The 6,537-nt window shown below is 35.7% G+C and overlaps 1 non-coding gene across 1 annotated transcript; it reads right to left on the bottom strand.

The window, feature by feature from the left end:
• Positions 1 to 3,873: 3,873 nt before the first annotated feature.
• On the bottom strand, positions 3,874 to 3,990 carry LOC133787217 (U5 spliceosomal RNA). Its single transcript, XR_009872251.1, has one exon. It is a non-coding gene; the product is annotated as a U5 spliceosomal RNA (small nuclear RNA).
• Positions 3,991 to 6,537: the final 2,547 nt, after the last annotated feature.

Genomic DNA, 6,537 nt, shown 5'->3' with positions numbered 1-6,537 from the left:
ATGTAGATTTCTTCATCCAGAAATCCATTTAGAAATGCTGTCTTCACATCTAGTTGCTCTATTTCAAGGTCTAGTTGTGCAGCAAGAGACAACATCAAACGAATGGTTTTGTATTTGACAACTGGGGAAAATATCTCTGTGTAGTCAACCCCTTCCACTTGAGTGAACCCTTTTGCCACCACTCTTGCCTTAAATCTCACTGGATCATCCTCATTCAGGCCTTCTTTAATCTTAAAAATCCATCTGCACTTAGTTATCTTCTTGCTGGCAGGTTTATCAACTAGCTCCCAAGTGTTATTTTTCATCAAGGAGTCTATCTCTTCCTTCATAGCTTGTTTCCATTGTTCCTTGTAGGGACTTGAAACTGCTTCTTCATAGGAGTTAGGCTCGGATATGTCAAAAGGCTGTACAGCTGCCAGTGCATAAGCTATAATATCAGCTTCTGCAAATCTGGTTGGAGGGTGAATTTCTCTCCTTACTCTATCTCTTGCTAACTGGTATGTTGATAAATCTCCTTGGTCATTTTGAGTATCGGGTTCCTCCTGAACTTCATGAACCACATCACTGTTGGTATTGGTGACTTGATCAACTTGTTCAGGCTCAACTTCAGTCACACTTTTATTACCTGTTTTCCCTGCATTATCACATGAAACACTACCTTTCTCGGCTGTTAGTTTAGACATTTCTTTTTCATTGAAAATTACATTTCTAGCAATTACTATTTTCGGTTTATTATGACTAGAGATGCAAATTCTGTATCCTTTAGTTCCAATCGGGTAACCAAGAAATGTACCTCTTATAGATCTAGGTTCTAGTTTATCCATGGATTGATGCACATATGCACTACACCCAAATATCCTCAAATGACTAAGATTTGGTGGTCTGCCATACCACATCTCATATGGTGTTTTGAGATTTATTGACCTATTTGGACTTCTATTTACTAAGTAAGTTGCTGTAGCAAGAGCTTCCCCCCAAAAAGATTTGCTTAAACCCGAGCTAAACAACATGCATCTAACTTTATTCAAAAGAGTTCTATTCATCCTTTCAGCTATCCCATTTTGCTCAGGAGTTCTCACTACTGTTCTATGTCTAGTGATTCCATTTAGTTTGCATAAATCATCAAATTCTGTATTAATGAACTCTAAGCCATTGTCAGTCCTTAGAGTTTTGATTTTCAAATCAGTTTGATTCTCAACCTGTGTTTTCCATTCTTTAAACATTTTTAAACACTCATCTTTAGTAGCTAAAAGATATGTCCATACACACCTACTGAAGTCATCAATAATAGACAAAAAATAGTGTTTGCCCGAGTGTGTTGGCACTTTGTAAGGCCCCCACAAATCAGCATGCACATACTCTAATATTCTTTTAGTGGTATGCTTAGCTACAGAGAATTTAATCTTATGTTGTTTACCTAAGACACAAGCTTCACAAAATGGTAAAGTACAGGCTTTTAGATCTTCGATTATACCTTGTTTATGCAACTCTTTTAGTCCTTGCTCACTAATGTGTCCAAGCCTTTGATGCCACAAACTCATATCTTGTTCTTGGTCTTTGACAAAGCTGGTTTCAGCAGCTAGAACAGTTTCTCCCTGCAAAATATAAAGACCATTAGTTTTGTCTCCTTTCATTACTACCAATGAACCTTTAGTAACTCTGAGATTTCCCCTTATGGATTTGTATCCATATCCTTCATCTTCAAGTGCACCTAAGGAAACTAAATTCCTCCTCAAGTCTGGTATGTGTCGAACATTGTTAAGGATCATGATTTCACCATCAAAGTTCTTTATTGCCACCCTTCCAATGCCGACAACCCTGCAAGAAAAATTGTTACCCATTAGAACCTTGCCACCATCAATAGGCTTATATTCAAAAAATGACTCTCGGCTGGGACACATATGATATGTGCAGCCCGAGTCAAGAATCCATTCTCTGCTGGATTCAATTTCAGATATTGAAAACAATTCTCCATCAGTGGAGTAATTGTCTTGATCCTCAGCTACTGCTACTGTTTCCTTTTTCTTGCTGTTGTAGTGACTTTTGCTATCTGCCTTGTTCTCATTTTGGTTTTTAAATGTGCCTTGTTGTTCCTTGTACTTATGGCAATATCTTTGTAAGTGGCTTGGTCTACCACAGAAGTAACACTTTCTGGTTTCCCTTCCTCGAGATTTTGATCTTGTGTGAGAGTGGTGATGAGCATTCCTTGAGTTATCATTTCTTGAGTTATTTCTTCTTGGTGACCTGCCCCTGGCCATCAAATATGCCTCATCTTTTCTTGACTCTTTTTCAAGTTGGAGTTCAAAATCTTTAGACTTTAAAGCTCCAAGAACATCTTCAAGAGTAATTACATCTCGGCCATACTTAATGGCAGCTTTAACTTCTTGGTATGCAATCGGTAGAGACCTCAATAGGATGATTGCTTGACTTTCTGCATCAACTTTGTGACTTATGTTTGAGAGACCAACAATGATCTCATTAAACCTGTCGATATTCTCATCTAATGACAGTGAAGGTGTCATCCTGAATCCATACAATCTTTCAAGAAGATTGATCTTGTTTGATATTGAGGGCTTCATATACAACTCTTCCAATTTCTTCCAAAGATCCTTAGCAGTCTTTTCAGCAGTCAATTTCCTTCTGACATTGTTGGAGAGATGCATGATGATAGTATAGTATGCCATCTCCTCCATTTCAGCAATTTCCTCTGGTTTCTTCTCGGCTAGAAGTTTCTCATCTCCCAGAACTTTGGAAACTTTCTGATGTACCAAGATCCCTTTGAGGCTTTCTCTCCACAGTGCAAAGTCTTCGGTTCCATCGAATTTCTCTAGCTCGAATTTTGCCATGACTTCTTCAAGAGAGTTAAAGATCTTCTTGACAGATCTTGCAGCGGAATCTTGAAGCTCTAGAAGCTAGAATTCTTGAATTATGGAACCTGGCTCTGGTACCAATTGTTGTATTTTGCACACCTCAAAGCTTTGATCCAGTACCTGCACTTAATAAACTTGAAACAACAAGTAGCTACTGATTTCAAACTGAACAACAAATCCGAAACAAGTAAACCAGAAATTAAAGAAATAATAAAACAAGAACAACAAATGAACACAGATAGTTATACTGGTTCAAGCCAATAAATCAAGATGATTTATTGACTCTAATCCAGTCTTGGAAACACTCTTGCAATCCTTTATTGATCGAATGAATATGAGAGGCCAACACAGTCGAGTAGCTTTAGGTAACAACAAAGAAGAAATCTCTCTTCTAATCACTCAAACCAGGTCTGCATATTCATCTACATATGCAGCCTCTTACATCAGCCCAAAACCCCTCTAAGCCTACTCTTTCCTTAGCTCTCTTCTCTTTTCGAACAACTCTCTCTCTATCTAACTCTGGAAGCTTTTCAACTTGTTCTGTTTTTCTCGATGTTGTGAAATGAGACATTAGGACCCTTTATATATACATGGTAATAATAGAGGAAAAGATATACCGTTAAGTTAGTTAATAATTAACTAACTTAACTGTTGAAGCAGAAAGAGACTTATAGGAACTAATATACCACAAATAGAAATGACCTAAAGTGGAACAATTTCCAAAAACACTAAGCTTAAGATTTTCAAGCAGTTATTAACTTATTCCCCTGTATCCAATAAATGAAATGCAAAACACATGCTCAGAACGAATCCTTTTGCAAAGACACATTAATAATCTCAAAGAGTATAATATCACAAACATAGGAGACTGGAGCTATAAATGTTGACATATTTTTTAAAAGAAAATGAATTAAAAGAGATACAAAATGATATATCGCTTATAATAAAACTCAAGTATGAGAGATCCACAAATGCCACTCGAACATTAGACTAAAACTTTTAGGGTCTTCTGCTAGAGAAAACCCTTCAAAAATGAGCGTATGCCATTGAAAGTGACGAGCACACGGTATTCTTTAGTAAAAGGCGAAAGAATAGTTCGCTTTGTCCTCGACACATGGCTGCGTGATTTAGCAACACCAAACGCCACCTACTATGTAGTTACTCTTTGGGAGGAATGCTTATGGTCTTTCCAGTGTGGGACAATATTACAAAACTGTACTTGTATGATTCTTTCTAACGTTTAACCAGTTGACCACATGCACATAAGATTAGCAGTCAATAATTTTGAAGCAAGAATTATTCTTGGATTACATACATTGCTTCACATTAGTTGATTAATTATTTTAATCTAAAATGAAAGTTTCTAGTTCTATAAATTGTAATGGTGGTGAGTTCTTTTTATCTATTATTAGGTTTTAGAATGAAGTCAAAATATAGATTTAGTTTCAACCAAGAATATGGGAGGTATGCAAAATAAGTTTTGGTGCCAATTTTTCCTCGGATACAAATATCAATCGTACTTCCTCAAACAAGTTTCAATTTGTTTCAACAACTATATTCAGATTGATTTGATGTGAAGAACTAAAAGATATTCAAATGGGCACATACAAAATAGGATTCTGAAGAACAGTCCATGATCTAATTGATTTGAAGAATTTATAAATATACTTGTAATTAGAATTCATTCATACATAATTTGAATTTTCTTTAGATTTATAAGGAGAAAGGTCACAGCAAATATCCAAAATTCTATTGCACTTCCAACAATATTAGAACAAGATTCTGGTATTAGAATTTGAGTTGGTTCTTTATGGGCACTGTAGCTCGTTCTTTATGCACTTGACAGCCTACAAGATCCCATCCTGAAAATTTCAATCCGAATAAGATTTGCATGATTACTGATCATAAAGTCTAATGTAACATTTTCGAGAATCGAAAACCAATCAAAACTTCTTAGTTATGCAACACTTGTTACTACTTCCAGAGAAGTGCTGACAATTATTCATGAAACACGTTTTTCTGTTTTACTAATTATTCATGGGATTTTTCATGTTGAGATTTTAAACATATCTGAACCAATTAACGTTTCTTTTTCACAGGAACAAGAGAAAGAAATCAAAATCTAAGATAATGAACAGCGCCTAATACTTGTCTGCAGATTATGGTTTCATCAATTAATCAACCATTTCAAGTACCAACAAAATGAAGACAGTATAGTACTGAAGATGGTATGTCTTCACTGAAACTGAATAAAAATTTATATACAATATATATATATATGGACCCCGATTTAGTCCCGCCTAGTACGGCAATGGGAGTCATTCCGTCTGTGAATCTGAGCCATTCAATTCCATTTAATTGTTCTAACGGTTTTGTTATTTCCAGGGCTTATAATCGTGACCATTCAATTGATCAAAGGCTGGGGAGTTTCCTGGGAAGGTAGACTGTTCAACTATTAGTATACAGCCTACAGAGTAGGCGTAGAGCTAAAGTTTAAGTGTGGCATTGATGGAGAGAGAGAACGGTTCCGATTTGCATTCACTCTTTCAAAACTCTATCATCTCTTTGAAATCCTTCATTATCTTCTTCCAAACAATTGAGAGTTATTATTCTACTATCCTTAGTGAAAATTATTTTCTCCTTAAATTTTAAATGTTTGTTTAATCCTTGCCTTAGTAATTTCATGTTAAATTTATATTTCTTAATAAAAATAAATATAAAATTTTCCAAATATAAAGCAGTTATACAAACTATAAATATTAAAAAAACAAAGAAACTTATCAAATGCGTTAACAAATATTGTAAAGTTGATTGTATAATACTAACATTTTATTTAATAAATCGCATGTAACGTTTTACTAATCCAGGACTATAACGCCATATTTAAAATAGTGCGAAACTCGATAAGCGAGTCATTTGGATTCAAAAGTATAATTAAAATTAAACGATGGTTTAGGTACTTAAAACTTTGGTCAATAAACTTAAATTTTTCATTAACAGGTTTGAAGATATACACGGGATCCCAAATGTTTGTAAACAAAAGATAGTTACATAAAACATTATAAAAATAGCTGACCTAAGCGGCAAAATCGAACTAATGTTCTACATTCCTCAAAATACCTTGACCGTGATGGTCAAGCAGACCGAATATGTACGTGCCACTCCAAAGCTCTCCAACTCATGGCTGGTTACCCTTAGCTTGCCCTTACCTACACCATAGAGCACCTGTGTGCTGAGGCCCAGCATCTGAACCCCCAGAAGACATAATAATAATCCAATTATTCATAAGCAATACACATATGCTTAACAGATGATAAGTGCAATCATTCCAATTGTATACATCATAAACACGTTTCACAATTACAAGTATATTTATTTCAATCATATGAATCATTCACACGACCCAAGAAAAACAGCATCGCCAAGTGAGTGGGGATAACACTCTCTAAATGAACTCACTTTCACGGCCTGCGTTATACACGCTTGTCGATGGCCTGCGTTATACACGCTTGTCGATGGCCTGCGTTACACGTGCTTACCGACCGACCCCACGTTCATTCACGATGGTCGAATATAGCTCATATCGATCCTCCACAGATAATTCAATGCTAATATGCATAGCAACTAATTAGCTCTATGTGCACATGCCAATTTTCTTACCTCAAGT

Source organism: Humulus lupulus, chromosome 6 (genome assembly GCF_963169125.1).
Source record: "Humulus lupulus chromosome 6, drHumLupu1.1, whole genome shotgun sequence".
NCBI lineage: Eukaryota > Viridiplantae > Streptophyta > Magnoliopsida > Rosales > Cannabaceae > Humulus > Humulus lupulus.
This window is presented reverse-complemented; position numbering and strand designations above follow the sequence as displayed.